The 17,859-nt window shown below is 45.8% G+C and overlaps 1 protein-coding gene across 1 annotated transcript in view; it reads left to right on the plus strand.

The window, feature by feature from the left end:
* Window positions 1–17,859, plus strand: part of FGF12 (fibroblast growth factor 12) — a 701,986-nt gene that overhangs the window by 197,808 nt on the left and 486,319 nt on the right. The gene's annotated exons all lie outside the window — the stretch shown is intronic.

Consider the following 17,859-nt stretch of genomic DNA (forward strand, 5'->3'; position numbering starts at 1 on the left):
GTGTTCTAATCCATCTCCCCTATAGCCAAATAATTAAAAAAAAAAAAAAAAAAAAAAAACATTTTTGTTTAGTTATTCTTTAACTAAATGATAATCCAAATGCAGTGGGCCAGATTACAGGTTACAGTAGTACCATGCGATCCGGTTGCTGTGCAGTTTTTTAACATTGTGCATGCAATACTTTTGGTGCAGTCCAGTGGGATTTCAGCCCATTCAAATGAATAAGCTGAAATTGCACTGCACCCAGAATGCATGGGAATCGCACAGGAACATAGCACATTCCTGTGCTATTCATGGCGCAAACCAGGATAAAGATCACTTAAAGCGGAGTTCCACCCTGGGACATTTTTTTTAATAAAAATACCCCCGGGACAGTCAAGGCTAGTACATTCCACAATGGCTAGCCTCTGATCTGTCCCGGGTTGCACTTACCTGCAAGAAGAAATACTTACCTTAAAAATGTATTCTCCAGCGCTGCCATCTCAGGTGTGGGCAGCTTGAAGCCAGCGCGATCCTCTTCTGTGTTCTCTTCCATCTTCTTCGGTCCCACGATGCACTGCACCGGCCCCGCTGTCACTTCCGGTGCCGCAGCGTCATCCCTGCACAGCTTCTGGGCATGCCCATAAGCTGTTTCGCAAGGTAGGACGGCGCCTGCACCGGAACTGACGTCGGGGCCGGTGCAGGCGCATTGATTCCTGGGAGCGATGACGTTCCGCTCCCAGGAATCATTGCAAAGCCAGGAAGTGACGAATCGCCGTGGCTGCCGAGGGGAGGAAGAAGGAAGTAAGGTGAGTATATTTTCTTCTAAACGAGGTATGTAATAAAAAAAAAAAAAAACATTGTGATTATCCATTTGTTTTTCAGGTGACCCTGAGGGAGAAGATGGAGGTAAGTTTAATTTTAGGGTGGAACTCCGCTTTAAGTTAATAATTGATTAAGGCTTGGTTCACACATCTGCGATGGCAGACATTGCATGTGATTCGGAGCGCACTGCTCTGAAAATCACATGCGATGTCTGTGCGATGCAAATTCAGACATACAGATTGTATGGCTGAATTTGCATCTGATTCAGCACAAACACACACAGGACCCTTTTTTGGGTCCGCAGCAGAATCGGATGGTGGTTGACACCTATGCGATCCAATTCATGTCCGAATGTCAGATCGCACTGCGATATGTGAGCTGATCTGGGGGTGTCGTTATCTTTGTATTAACACCCCCAGCGATTCGCATATGACAGTGTGAACCGCCTGTGCTGGGAATGTGATGCGGGAACCCGCAGTAGATTCGCAGGGTTTCTGCATCGCAGTGTGAATCGGGACTAACTCTATCACAATATTTTGTTAGCTGTGTTTTTTTATTTCAGCAAACTCTTTGCCAGCAGTTGATTAAATACTATTAAAATAACAGTGCTTTGCTGCCCTCATCTGGCTAATTTTATAACTGCAGCTGTGTCTTAAAATTCCAAATATTAAATACAAGGCAGGGAAATTGTAATATAGTACAAAGAAATATGAATTAAGAACAAATAAACATCATTGTTTGAGCATGTCCTTAAGATTTTAAGTCCAGGAAATGTTGTTGTTGTAACTAAGGTTAATTTCAAATCCGAAACAAGAGAGTCCTGGATTTGTTATCAAATGCATGTGTGCAATCAGGGTGAGATATCAGACAATCTGCTGTACATCACTCATATCAAAACCTATTTTTGTGTTAAATTGATATTACAGACAATCCCAGTAGCTTGGACAAGCAAGCAAGCATCACATGTCACATTTGTAAAGCATATCTATGGTCAAAATGTAAAATCATTTTATTCATTTCCCCATCGTATTCCAATCATTTCTAGCCTACTCCTAGTAACCACCTCAGCTCCTGAAGATTTTACCCCCCCCCCCCTTTATAATCAAAGCATTTTTTGCTATTCAGCACTGCACTATTTTAACTGGCAATTGCGTGGTCATACAACACTGTACCCAAACTAAATTGATATCCTTTTTTGTCACAAAAAAAGAGCTTTCTTCTGGCGGTATTTGATCACCACTGTTTTTTTTTTTTGGGAAATAAACAAAAAAAGACCAAAAATTTTGAAAAAAAACATATTTTCTACTTTCTGTTATAAAACATGTCCAATAAAATCAGATTCCCTCATGAATTTAGCTCAAACTGTATTCTGCTACATGTCTTCAGTAAAAAAAAAAAAAAAAAAGACAACAAAAATAAAGTGTATATGGTATATTTATATATTTGAAAATTGATCAATCCGGATGTACTGACGGTCATTTTCTAAGGCCCCTAAAATGCCAGGACAGTACAAAAACCCCTCCAAATAACCCCTTTCCAAAAAGTAGACAGTCTCAGGCATTTAGTAAGTAGCATGGCAAGTTTTTTGAAGCTGTCATTTTTTGTCACAATTTTTTTGAAAATGAAGAAATTGAATAAAAAATTATTTTCTCACATTTTTTTTTATATACATGCTGTCACCAGTGCAGTACAGTGTCATCATATAACTGAGGTGGTGGCGATCAGGGACTGGTGAGAAAACATTTTGTTTTGTTTTTTCTAACTTTTTTTCCATTTTTTACAATTTTTTTTACATACTTTCATCAGAGTAGTTCAGTGTCACCATGTTACGCTATGAGGTACTAATTTGATAGGCATGTGGATGCAGGTGTATGGCTCCGAACACTGACAGTGTGCATTTGGGGCCACTCACTCACACCTATCAAATTAGTACCTGCGGCTGTGTTCATACAGCAGCTGCATCCTCATACAGTAACAGGCTGCTCCAGGACACAAACTGCTCATTACCACTGTATGGGCCAGAGAACCCATGTGACTTAGACCTGAGTTTTTTAATTTAAATAGGACATTTTAAAGCAGAACTCTGATTTTGTTGTTATCCATGTATATTCTGAATATACTGCTCATTTTTTATAGGGTAATGTCATAGAGAGGAATACTGGCCCTAGGGACCTAGCTGAATTTGGATATCGGGGGGCCCAGTGGTCTTCAGGTTCAGTGGGCCCCTCCTACATAGGAATTATAATGCATAGCAAATCAGCAAATTTATACATCATTGTCCAAGACTGCATGTCATTAAAACGGATAAGTTATGCATACTTAGAAAGGTTAGATAGCTCAAGTAAATGCAGGCAATTTCATGCCAGCAAAACTCCAAACAGATATATACCCACTGTCCACATAATATATAAAACACAATACAGAGATTGAGCCCAGTAACTTATATAAGGGGCCTCAAGTGCGGCCCCTAACACATCTAAAGGGTCTCACATATATTTGGTGAATGTTTTTCTATTTCATTTGTGTTCTACAGCCCCCTAAATGGCTTTTAAATCTAACCAATCTAAAGAATATATTTTCTTTACTGGCCTGAGTAAGCACCAAAATACAGACAACTATCTGTAGAAGCCCAGAGGGCCGCATATCAAGGGCCAATGAGCCACATGATCACAAGTTAGACACCAGAGGTCCCGCCTGATGGTGCTGGCAAGACCTGCCTTTGCCTGCAATTTCCTACACTAATCAATACCTATGGAGTTGGTTTACTTTCTTAATGATGGCAACATGTAACAAAAATGTATGATACATCATCAATTTAAAGTGGTTGTAAACCCTTACATATGCCCAGTGAAGTGACTGGCCTCAGGTGATACACAGAGGTAAAACAAATCCCCCTGAGTATGTTGTACCTGTATATCTGGAGCCCTCTGTTCTCTACATCTGTTCAAAGTGCTGATTTTTTAAGCTTGTCTGAGCTGTCAGAAAAAGGGGGCGGAGAGCTAAAGTTACACTCTGCAGAGCTTAGTGAGAAGAAGTCTGAGAACTGATTGGAGGGAAGTGACACACCCCCTGCCCCACAGCAAACAGGAATAGAGTTGAAGCTGTCAATCAGCTGGAGGTCCCTCCCCTGTCACCATTTTTCTCTTGGTGTCTGAAAAACTTGTCAGAAGTGATTCGTGCTGATAGCAGAGGAATGTAACAGCAGACAAAACGACTCTTAGTGCTCCTAATTGAGACAAGTACACACTATCCAAGGATATGCTTTTATGTCTGAGGGTTAGAACCACTTCAGGGTCGTGCGCATTCACAGTCACAGGCTACCTTCCTTAAAGAGGAGCTCCAGGCACCTATCAAAAAAATAAAAGTGTAGCTGCTAAATTTTAAAAAAGAGCCACTCACCTGTCCCACAGTCCAGCGATGAGCTCACCGCAGCTGTATTCATCCTCTGTCCTCCGTCGGTGGTGCCTGCATCTTTACTATGGGCACCCGTCTGTGACAGCGTGTGGCTTCACAGCTGGGGGGCCCATTGTGCATGTGCGAGTCGCACTGCACATCCTGAATGGTGGATACAGTCTCCTGGGACCGGTCAGTGTCCCAGAAGACTGCAAAGGGAAGGGAGGGAGGAAAACTTCTGTTGCCGAGTGCCCCGGCGCTGGGAACAGAAGTGGGAGAAGGTACCTATCAAATCCGGGTACCTGCTCCCCCCCCCCCCGCTCCTCAAAAGTGCCAATTGGGCAATAGGAGCGGGGGACGAGTCCTTAAAGGGGAACTTTCCTTTTTGGATGTGTAGGCACTACTCTATTTGTGGTTCACTTGAGTTGCCAAAATGTGTTTTAAATTTATGGGATATACCAGGGTAAAAACTTTTACAGATGATTGCTGGCAAAATATTGATTCCTGGGATATATTTTAATAAAAGAAATCCTTTTTTTTTAATATTATGATTTTATGTAGAGGGAGGGGGCTTCTTCGTTCAGTTGCCCTTTGCACCCTTATAAATCCAGCACCACTTATGGGAACCCTGCTGGGCCATAGATTAAAGTAAGTATTTTTTTTTCTATTGCATCATAGAACAAACATCTATCCGCTGGTAGAATACACTGATCAGCCCTGCAGCCAAATGGCTGGTTTTGGGAACCACCAGCGCACTAATTGGGCAAGTTTGTGCTGGGCTTTTAGTAGAGACCTGACTATGGTTCTGGGCTCCACCCTGGCAGACAGAGGAGGTCAGTACAGCAGGAAACTGTTAGGCATATGCCCAGAGTTTGTGTTTGTGAGATAAATGTCTGGAGGAGTCAAACAAGGGCCTAAAATACAAGGCCAGAGCAGCAGCGTTGCAGATGTAAGTGAGAAGGCTTAAAGTCATTTGTGTTGGATGGAAGAGAACATGCCAAAAAGCCCGTGTGGGAAATCCATGTGTTGTTTCTGGTGTTGAACTTTTTTTTTTAAATAAAATTGGGCTGGAAAAACATTAAAGGAGAAGGATGTCCAAAGCTCTTTCGGCCATACTTCTCCTGTTGGTCACAGCAGCGCACTTAGTTCTGCACTCCTATGACCCAGATTCAGCCTGCTGATAGCTGACATCACAGAGCCAATCCAGGCTCTGCAGATATCCCAGCAATAATATCAGGATCCACCCAGATGCCTGATGCCCTCTGAGAGCCTGAGCCAGCCATTCCTGCCCTCTCCAGCTCCAGTGAGAGCCGGTCGGGCCGAGCAGAGAGCCGGTGACAGAAGGTCACTGCTCTATGCTCAGAGTGGACAGAGAACTGCAGTCTTTGATAAATCAGTTTTCAGTGTAGAACCACGGAGGACATATGCAACGTCGGATCGATGTTGTGGCCATCTCGGTGAGTATGATTTTCATTTTTGTTACATTTATACCTGGATCAAGCTTTGGAACTGACAGGAAGGCTCCTATGGAGTGCTGGGTAGCAGAATCCAAAGTTAAAAACCTCATTGTTTGAGCTCCTTTGCCTAGTGATGACCTGGCTGTCATTTAAAAATATGAAATATGTACATTTTGTTTTGTTGGGTATTATTTCTTATGTAGTTCAGGCTCAACAAGTTGGGTTATGCAGCACGAACATACATTTTTTTTTTGTTTGTTTGCAAAATGTAAGTGTTATTTTCGATAAAATGAAAAAAAATATATATATTTTTGTTTTAGGACATCAGTGTTCTAAATTGTATTCTATTTTACAATTTTGCGCTTAACCTCTGTCAGCCAACGTCACCCATATGTCTATTGGCAAATATGTGTGGGCTTTAATGCCAGCATGCCTTACATACGCATCCAAGGACAGCAGAGCACACACTCACTGCACGCTCCCAACAGAGTAACCAAGCTGTCAAAGACAACTCTCAATCGGTACTGTCTTGAATCTTAATTTACGCTTGATGGGCAAGTAACGCCGTTGCGCTAAAAGGTGCACTTTTGGATATTAATATACGCCAATTGCAGTTAATCCTGTTGTGCTAAAAAACACAGTTCTCAGCTCTTTTGTATCAGGTAATGGAGTGCACTCAGCAGTACCCAGTAATACAGACACACAGGCTGTTATCACATTGGATGCTCAATAGAATGTTCGGCCTAAAGCATTCAGCTCTGTTTATTCATGGGATAACACAGGATAACAGCAGGAAGTGATGGCTATAAAACATCAGCCAATCAGTTCCAAATGTACAGTCACATGACACAAGTTACTCACATAGAATCGGCCAAGGACACTTCTGTATACATTCAAAAATACAATTGAAAGGGGGAGTACATGATAGTGAATGAGCAGAACAGCGTGCACGGCTTCCTGCCATTGGTGTGTGGAAATCCGGGCACGGCAGTTACAATGAAACCTACGTGTAGCAGAATTTGCGCCAAACACTACACAATGAAACTAGCGTGTAGAACCGTGAACTCTGCTCTTATCAAACTCGTGCATGCTCTCCCTTCACTACTACTGGCGGGAATCCCTCTCACCAAGGCTTAGAGAACAATGCCTAATAGGATTATACTACTGTTCCCATAGATGTGAGGCTATCTGCAGGGAAAGAGCCATGCGGTCTCCACTATGGTGATCAGGCACAGTAGAAAGACATGAGCGTGTATCCCTTCATAAAGGCAGATAGATAATAAAACGATATTGACTTCACAGAGCAACCATATCTTTGCCGAGCGAACAAATCTGCATATTTTACAGGGGCTTCTGCTGGTGGTCATATCCTTGCTGCTTGATCCTTGAACTCCGCGCCACAATACACATAGATCTCTACCGGAAAACAGACCTGCGCACAGCGCCGGTGTTCGCCGGTGGAGATGTCTATGTAGAGCGAATGAGTCTACACAGCTAAGGGAATGTTTTCACTGCCAGTAATTTTTCCTCAATGCCGGTTCACCGTACACGCTCTAATGAGTGTATTGCAAGCAAACCGACAACAGGAGTCATAATGACAAGCTAAATAAAACACGTCCTGAAAAATGTCCACACTAGTCCTAATAAAATTTCCACAACAGTTCTAATGTTTGGGAGTTGGCGGGACTGGCTCACAATCATGTGACTACTGTGACAGTCAATCACATACAGACCCTGTTAATCGGATGCTGGGACTGTGCAGGAAGAATAGAGGTAAACCCGAAATAAATACCATGTACAATAAACAAATTGCTGTTTTTGTTTTGTTTTTTATTAAAATTACTGTTTTCCATTTAAAAAAAAAATAAAAAATTTGCATCTCAGTGCTGCTGATTTCCTGCAGCCTTTTGTAGTCACATACTGTCTATTGTACCTCAGTAATAGCTGTATGGCTTTTGGCTCAGAGCGGGTTTCCTGATGGTGACAATAGTGTAGCATGCCAGTGTAAAGTTTGTTCATTTTAAAAAGGCCAATTATAGCCTCCATCATGGGCCACTGCAACAGAGTGACAATGCAAAAGCACAATTCAGAGGCAGGTATAGTGTGTGTCACCCTATAGCTGGAAGTGCCCCAACAAGGACATTCATGGCAAGATCACAAGCTTTTTTTTTAACATAAGCTATAGATTTAAAAAAAACTGAGAATGACTTTTACATTTTAAATGTTGAAGCTTATACGATATTTTAATAATCTCTTATACATATACTTTAATGTGGTAATAAATAAAACCCAAAAGAAATAAACCAAAAACCAAAAATGGAATATGCAGGTCAGTTTTGAGCACCAATTCACAAAAAGGATATCGGGGAACTGGAGAAAGTGCAGAAAAGGGAAATTAAACTGATAAGAGGCATGGAGGAGCTCAGCTATGAGGAAAAATTAGAGGAACTGAATTTATTCTCTCTGGAGAAGAGGAGAATAAGGGGGAGATATAATCAACGTGTACAAATACATAAGGGGTCCATATAGTGAACTTGTGTTGAATTATTAACGCTTGTATATAGTGAACCTATATATAAGTTATTAACACTTATAGGCCATCACAGAGGACAAGGTGGCACTCTTTAATTCTATAGGAAAAGAGATTTAATCTCCAAATATGGAAAGGTTTCTTCACAGTAAGAGCTGTGAAAATGTGGAATAGACTCTTTCAAGAGCTGGTTCCTGCCAGTTCAGTAGATTGCTTTAAAAAAAGGCCTGGGTTATTTCCTAAATGTACTTAATATAAGTGGATATTGATATTTATAGGTAAAGTTGATCCAGGGAATATCCCATTGCCTCTCGGGGGACCGGGAAGGAATTTTTTCCCTTGCTGGAGCAAATTGGATCGTGCTGTGCTTTCTTGATTGGCCCCCCAATCAAGAAAAAAAAAAAATCATCTTCAAAGAAAAAAAGAATTACCATGTAGTCCACTATGGGGCGCCGGACTAATTGCTGGCTATGGGGGGGGGGGGGGGGGCTGGGGTTTGGCATCCCACCTGGGCCCAGGCAGAGGTGCCGATTGGTGGCCATTCTGGGTGTCACCGGGGCGCAAGCAATGCGCCCCGACACTCCCCACTAGTCCTGTCCTGGCTGTGATTGGTCCAGACTCCAGCCTGGACCAATCATCATTCAGGACATCCCTGTTGATGTCGTTGGGGGTGGTGCCGGTGCGTGCATCAGTCACTCACTGTCACCGCCTGACTCCGTCACTTCCCGCCGGTTCGCCGAGAACGAAGAGGACTCGTCTCAAGGAGAGGAGCAGCGCGCTGTGTGTCACGGTCGAGTCAGCGAGCCAGCCCAGGAGAGCAGGTAAGTGAGCGAGCGGGGCAGTGCAGATGCGGGGAGATCAGAGCTCGGAGAGGAATCCACCGGGAGGAGTGAGACTACGGTGAGTGTGGGGACCGTGGCCTGTGGGGGGTTGGTGGGACTTGTAGTTCTGCACAGGCTAGGATTACATTACATGGGGCATGGAAGATTGCAGATGGTGATTATCCTGCTCACAGCAAATTCCTCCCCGCACCTGCCCTGCCCTGATCTGATCCCATCCATCTGTCCATATAGGAGGCACTGCACACCTCATCTGATCGGCAGAGCTGGTCACTGTGCATTGATGGGGGACATGCTGGACACTGTGCATTGATGGGGGACATGCTGGTCACTGTGCATTGATGGGGGACATGCTGGACACTGTGCATTGATGGGGGACATGCTGGTCACTGTGCATTAATGGGGGACATGCTGGTCTCTGTGCATTGATGGGGGACATGCTGGACACTGTGCATTGATGGGGGACATGCTGGTCACTGTGCATTGATGGGGGACATGCTGGACACTGTGCATTGATGGGGGACATGCTGGTCACTGTGCATTGATGGGGGACATGCTGGTCACTGTGCATTGATGGGGGACATGCTGGACACTGTGCATTGATGGGGGACATGCTGGTCACTATGCATTGAATGGGGACATGCTGGACACTGTGCACTGAATGGGGACATGCTGGTCACTGTGCATTGATGGGGGACATGCTGGACACTGTGCATTGATGGGGGACATGCTGGACACTGTGCATTGATGGGGGACATGCTGGTCACTGTGCATTGAATGGGGGACATGCTGGTCACTGTGCATTGATGGGGGACATGCTGGTCTCTGTGCATTGATGGGGGACATGCTGGACACTGTGCATTGATGGGGGACATGCTGGTCACTGTGCATTGATGGGGGACATGCTGGACACTGTGCATTGATGGGGGACATGCTGGTCACTGTGCATTGATGGGGGACATGCTGGTCTCTGTGCATTGATGGGGGACATGCTGGTCACTGTGCATTGATGGGGGGCATGCTGGACACTGTGCATTGATGGGGGACATGCTGGTCACTGTGTATTGATGGGGGACATGCTGGTCACTGTGCATTGATGGGGGACATGCTGGACACTGTGCATTAATGGGGGACATGCTGGACACTATGCATTGAATGGGGACATGCTGGACACTGTGCATTGAATGGGGACATGCTGGACACTGCGCATTGATGGGGGACATGCTGGTCTCTCTGCATTGATGGGGGACATGCTGGACACTGTGCATTGAATGGGGACATGCTGGTCACTGTGCATTGATGGGGGACATGCTGGTCACTGTGCATTGAATGGGGACATGCTGGACACTGTGCATTGAATAGGGACACGCTGGACACTGTGCATTGATGGGGGACATGCTGGTCTCTCTGCTTTGATGGGGGACATGCTGGACACTGTGCATTGATGGGGGACATGCTGGTCACTGTGCATTGATGGGGGACATGCTGGACACTGTGCATTGATGGGGGACATGCTGGAGACTGTGCATTGATGGGGGACATGCTGGTCTCTCTGCATTGATGGGGGACATGCTGGACACTGTGCATTGATGGGGGATATGCTGGTCACTGTTCATTGATGGGGGACATGCTGGTCACTGTGCATTGAATGGGGACATGCTGGACACTGTGCATTGATGGGGGACATGCTGATCACTGTGCATTAATGGGGGTCATGCTGGACACTGTGTATTGATGTGGGACATGCTGGTCACTGTGCATTGATGGGGGACATGCTGGTCACTGTGCATTGAATGGGGACACGCTGGTCACTGTGCATTGAATGGGGGCACGCTGGTCACTGTGCATTGAATGGGGGCACGCTGGTCACTGTGCATTGATGGGGGGCACGCTGGTCACTGTGCATTGATGGGGGACATGCTGGACACTGTGCATTGATGGGGAGGCATGCTGGTCACTGTGCACTGATGGGGGACATGCTGGACACTGTGCATTGATGGGGGACATGCTGGTTACTGTGCATTGATGGGGGACATGCTGGACACTGTGCATTGATGGGGGACATGCTGGACACTGTGCATTGATAGGGGACATGCTGGTCACTGTGCATTGATGGGGGACATGCTGGTCACTGTGCATTGATGGGGGACATGCTGGACACTGTGCATTGATGGGGGACATGCTGGTCACTGTGCATTGAATGGGGACATGCTGGACACTTTGCATTGAATGGGGACATGCTGGACACTGTGCATTGATGGGGGGACATGCTGGTCTCTCTGCATTGATGGGGGACATGCTGGACACTGTGCATTGATGAGGGACATGCTGGTCACTGTGCATTGATGGGGGACATGCTGGTCACTGTGCATTGAATGGGGACATGCTGGACACTGTGCATTGATGGGGGACATGCTGGTCGCTGTGCATTGATGGGGGACATGCTGGTCTCTCTGCATTGATGGGGGACATGCTGGACACTGTGCATTGATGGGGGACATGCTGGTCACTGTGCATTGATGGGGGACATGCTGGTCACTGTGAATTGAATGGGGACATGCTGGACACTGTGCATTGATGGGGGACATGCTGGTCACTGTGCATTGATGGGGGACATGCTGGTCACTGTGCATTGATGGGGGACATGCTGGTCACTGTGCATTGAATGGGGACACGCTGGTCACTGTGCATTGAATAGGGGCACGCTGGTCACTGTGCATTGAAAGGGGGCACGCTGGTCACTGTGCATTGATGGGGGGCACGCTGGTCACTGTGCATTGATGGGGGACACGCTGGACACTTTGCATTGATGGGGGGACATGCTGGTCACTGTGCATTGATGGGGGACATGCTGGACACTGTGCATTGATGGGGGACATGCTGGTTACTGTGCATTGATGGGGGACATGCTGGTCACTGTGCATTGAATGGGGACATGCTGGACACTTTGCATTGAATGGGGACATGCTGGACACTGTGCATTGATGGGGGACATGCTGGTCTCTCTGCATTGATGGGGGACATGCTGGACACTGTGCATTGATGAGGGACATGCTGGTCACTGTGCATTGATGGGGGACATGCTGGTCACTGTGCATTGAATGGGGACATGCTGGACACTGTGCATTGATGGGGGACATGCTGGTCGCTGTGCATTGATGGGGGACATGCTGGTCTCTCTGTATTGATGGGGGAGATGCTGGACACTGTGCATTGATGGGGGACATGCTGGTCACTGTGCATTGATGGGGGACATGCTGGTCACTGTGCATTGAATGGGGACATGCTGGACACTGTGCATTGATGGGGGACATGCTGGTCACTGTGCATTGATGGGGGACATGCTGGTCACTGTGCATTGATGGGGGACATGCTGGTCACTGTGCATTGAATGGGGACACGCTGGTCACTGTGCATTGAATGGGGGCACGCTGGTCACTGTGCATTGATGGGGGGCACGCTGGTCACTGTGCATTGATGGGGGGCACGCTGGTCACTGTGCATTGATGGGGGACATGCTGGACACTTTGCATTGATGGGGGACATACTGGTCACTGTGCATTGATGGGGGACATGCTGGACACTGTGCATTGATGGGGGACATGCTGGTTACTGTGCATTGCTGGGGGACATGGTGGACACTGTGCATTGATGGGGGACATGCTGGTCAGTGTGCATTGATGGGGGACATGCTGGTCACTGTGCATTGATGGGGGACATGCTGGACACTTTGCATTGATGGGGGACATGCTGGTCACTGTGCATTGAATGGGGACATGCTGGACACTGTACATTGATGGGGGACATGCTGGTCTCTCTGCATTGATGGGGGACATGCTGGACACTGTGCATTGATGGGGGACATGCTGGTAACTGTGCATTGATGGGGGACATGCTGGTCACTGTGCATTGAATGGGGACATGCTGGTCACTGTGCATTGATGGGGGGCATGCTGGTCACTGTCCATTGATGGGGGACATGTTGGTCACTGTGCATTGAATGGGGACATGCTGGACACTGTGCATTGATGGGGGACATGCTGGTCACTGTGCATTGATGGGGGACATGCTGGTCACTGTGCATTGAATGGGGACACGCTGGTCACTGTGCATTGAATGGGGACACGCTGGTCACTGTGCATTGAATGGGGTTACACTGGTCACTGTGCATTGAATGGGGGCACGCTGGTCTCTGTGCATTGAATGGGGGCACGCTGGTCACTGTGCATTGAATGGGGGCACGCTGGTCACTGTGCATTGAATGGGGGGCACGCTGGTCACTGTGCATTGAATGGGGGCACGCTGGTCACTGTGCATTGATGGGGGGCACGCTGGTCACTGTGTGTTGATGGGGGACATGCTGGACACTGTGCATTGATGGAGGACATGCTGGTCACTGTGCATTGATGGGGGACATGCTGGTCACTGTGCATTGAATGGGGACTCGTTGGTCAATCCTAATGATTGTTTGTTAAGTCACGCAATTTTTTACAGCGTTTTTTGCCGCAAATCAATGCCTATTACATTTTTCTGTTTGCACCCCCCCCCCAAATTTTGTACACCAGCCACCACTGGTCAGGATCCGCCTAGAACCCTGGACCGACACTTAGCTCAGCTTCTCAGCGAGCCGCTGACGACCTGAGCCAGCTGCTCCCTCCTCCTACACAGCCCAGCACTCCAATTAGCACAGGTAGGGGGGGGGGGGCAAAGCAGAGAGCGGTGAGGGGGTGAAGGGGGGCAGAGCAGAGAGCAGTGACTGATAGTCACAAGCTCTCTGCTCACAAAGATCTGAGAACTGAGCAATCGGGTTCTTTGCTCGGTTCTCAGTCTAATGGGCTATACACACTATACAATTGTTTTTAGATTTTTTACTTTAGATTTACCAAATCCATATAATATGAGGTCAAATCTAAACACTTTCAATTGGTATACAATCAGGCAGGCCCTTGCACTACATAGTTGAACGTAAATCTAAAGGAAATCAAACAACTAAAGTTGTATAGTGTGTATCCAGCTTTAGACCCGGCAGGGGACATATGCTGCATCCACTTAGGTAAGTATGATTTTGAAAAAAAAAAAAATTCTCTTTTAATATGGCTTCAAGTTGGTAGATAACGCCAATTATTGCTGCTTGTCATAGCACCTGACAAATTGGACAGCTGCATCAAGAAAAGGTCAGCAATAATCCTCCAAAAACACTATCTTGCCTTTTAGCATTTTAAAAACTTTCCTGAATCAGATAAAAAGTGGAGCATTTTTTTATCACATGCAATCATTTGCCCTTTTGCTTAATGAATTCAGCCCAAATAATTACTAAGGGTCCTTTCACACGGCCGCTCCGTGTGTCCGCAAATCATCCCATCCGTTTGCGGATGATTTGCGGACATAATGTAAGTGAATGGCACTGCGGATGTCAGCGGAATACCATCCGCTGACATCCGATTTTCCTCCTTTCAGTTCTGTTCCGTTTTTTCGAATGGAACAGAACCCCATTTTTTCTTCCTTGTAAAAAACGGAAAGGAAGGAAAATCGGATGTCAGCGGTGTCATCCGCTGACATCCGCAGTGCCATATACTTACATTATGTCTGCATATCATCCGCAAACGGATGGGATGATATGCGGGCACACGGAGCGGATGACACAAATGTCATCCGCTCCGTGAAAAAAAATCAAAAAAGTCCCGCAGCGGACTTAAGCAGCGGAGCGGTCGTGTGAAAGGACCCTTCAGATATAGGATAATGCTAGCGCAGGTGCCAATGTGGGTACGTAGTAAGATTTGTTTACAAAGATATTTTAGCTAACAATTTATATCCACCCAGATCTGGTGTAATCCATTCTTTTGAATGTAGGATTTGTTGTGTATTGGTTGTGTACTTTCTGCGTTTTATTCTTTTTTGTGTTTGGGTTTACTTGTTAATTGGAAGGCTTCCTATCTGCCTGCAGCCTTTTACTGTAGGACACAAGTTAAAAATAAGTTGTGACTTTCACAGCAGATCAAGTACCTGTGAGATAAGGGATTATTTTCTTCTCCTTCATAGTACAGCAGTACATGTATCTATTTTTGAAATGGCTCTGAAGGCAGTCTGGCATGTTTAAACTTGTTCATCAGTCTTCTCCACTTCACACAGATTATTTCACCAGAGCCTTAACACTCTCTATATAACTTATTGAGGTAAATCAAGGTAGATAGTAGACACCTAAGCCCTTTTCAGCTGTTCCTACTAATATCTTAACTATGCTTGGTTTGGAGTCTTTTTTTAATAAATCGTTTTGCAATAATTAATTTAAATAATAACAATTTTTTTTTTAATAATATTTAAAAAAATAAAAATAAGTACCACCAGCTAAGGCTTGTTAATGAAAATTAGAGAAAAAAAAGTGGTTGGTAGCAAGAACGGAGCATTTGGCCATAAGAACCAAAGATCAATTTATTAAAATTTTATAAGCAACAATAAAAAACGCACCACATTTTCTCCAGTTTTTCTAAATCAGACGTTCTGGGTTTTTTTTTTCAGCGAGAATCTCTTAAAAAGCTACAGTAATATTAATATAAGGGTATGTATCACTTTCTTTAGACTGAAAAAAAACTTTGCCTCCTCATAGGTTGGTCAATAAAGATATCATTTCTTGGTTGATACATATGTAGCATTGTCCCCGTGGGGCTTGCTGTATGATGACTTGTTGGGCCTTTTCTGATTACCTGCACACAGTCACTTAGGGTACAGTTCACATCCCTCCTTACTCCCAATGGCTCGTCACTCAATAAACAGTCCAGGGGGTATCGGTTTTTAGTGTTTATTTTGAAACCTGGATGGGAGAAGGGAATAGTGGGATACTCCAAATGTAACTATTCACAATGGATAAGGACAACTCTCACTTTGCCTCACCAGGTTGCTTGTGGAAGAAGCTACACTGCTTAATCCATACTGCCACATGTATGGAAAGGGTTAAGTCTCCTTGCACTTTCTCTCCAGCAATAGACTTGGTGAACTATATTCTCCTTAGAACACTCACTAGCATCACCTTTACTGACACCCACCCACTGACTATTCTAGCTGCAGGGGGGGGGGTCCCCTCAGGTCAGGCCCTTGACACAGATTTGTACTCACTGTACTGCAGAGTCAGATCCTCCAGTGTCTCCCCTTTCAGTCAGCTACACAGGACCTCTGGGTTCAGTTCCTCTAAAACACTCCTTAGACCCCCAGGTCAACCCCCTGAGGCCGCATGGCGCCTCTACAGAGGAGGAGGCAGCCGCCCCTCCCCCCGGGACTCTATCCAGAGGAAAGACTCTGCGCACATGTGCTCCATGCATTTATACGGTTTCGAGGCACTTTCCTCTGCCAAATCACCAGTATCAAACACCAGTGCACTCATTTGTCAGGTTTCCTCCCACTGTCCAACATGCCTCCCTATTGGACCAATGTAAAACACTCTGCAGACAGAATGAGTTGTACCTGAGCACATTGAGCAGACCTCACTTACAGATCCTGCTCTCTGGTAGGCAGAGAACAATATACAGTAAATGTACCTGCAATCCCTCTGGTAAGCAGACAGGAATCAAATCTACACTTTCTCACTCTAGCACCTACCTAGGAGGGTACTACACATATATAGTTTAGAAATGGACATTTTCTGCTGATACATGTGAGAACTTCTGAAATTCAGATCAATATCTGATAAATCTGAAGCTTGGGTAACCTGTTTTTCACTATTCATGTGTATCTACTATTATGTGGATATTAGGTCCCATCCCGTTTCTGCTGACTCCATATGAGAGCTTAGTTATCTCTCATCTATCTGTTCTCATTAATGTATAACCAAAGTTTTGAATAGAGTGCAGAGGGATTAGTACACCTGTCAGTTTTTATTGCCATCTGTGCCCCCGTTAAGCACATTAAAGCTGTAGTATCCCGCTTTTTGACACTTTTACCTACAGGTAAGCCTATAATAAGGCTTACCTGTAGGTACAAATAATATCTCCTAAACCGGCATGGTTTAGGAGATATTTACAGTGCATGCAGCCGCTCTCGCGAGCGGCGCATGCGCTCTGAAGGTCCGGGGGGACCTTCAATTAAGTTGCCGGGAGCTTGCCGGAAAAATCACTCCCGCGCGCATGCGCGGGAGTGACGTCATCGCGGCTCCGGCCAATCATCGTGCCGGAGCCGTCTCTTCTGGCCAATCACCGCGCCGGAGCTGCCGAACCTGGAAGAGACTTTGAGGGATCATGGCAGCGCCCGCAGCGATGTCCGGGGGTCCGTGTCAGGGCTTCGTTCTAAGGTAAGTTACACATAATGGGCTAGTATGCGATGCATACTAGCCCATTATGCCTTTGTCTTGCAGGTTTTTTTTCTTTTTTGTTCTAAGGGTTTACAACCGCTTTAAGGCTCCGTTTCCACTATTGCGACTTGTTGTGCGACTTGACACATGTCAAGTCGCATGACAAGTCAAAACCCATTATTTATAATTAGGACCGTTCTAACTGCTGCGACTTCAGTCGCAGCGACTTGAAAAAAGTTTTGTGCACTACTTTTGGGCGACTTCAGTGCGAGTTGTCCCTCATAGAAGGTAGTCGCACTGAAGTCCCCAGAAGTAGCCGCAAACAAGTCGCAATAGTGGAAACGTAGCCTAAACTTCTCCATTTGTCCTGTTTACCATTATCATTTAAAGTGAAAGTAAAGACAATTCCTAATTTTGGGTTGTCCCCAGGAAAGTAATAAAGGGGAAATCTTCTAATGGGGGCACTAATTCTGGTGACCTGGGCATCCCCAAGGGATTCCCTTAATTTGCAGGATTTTCTTCTCACTTCCTGTTTGGCTATGAGGCAGGGAGTGAAGG

This window comes from Pelophylax lessonae (genome assembly GCF_965119305.1).
Source record: "Pelophylax lessonae genome assembly, chromosome: 3".
Taxonomy (NCBI): domain Eukaryota; kingdom Metazoa; phylum Chordata; class Amphibia; order Anura; family Ranidae; genus Pelophylax; species Pelophylax lessonae.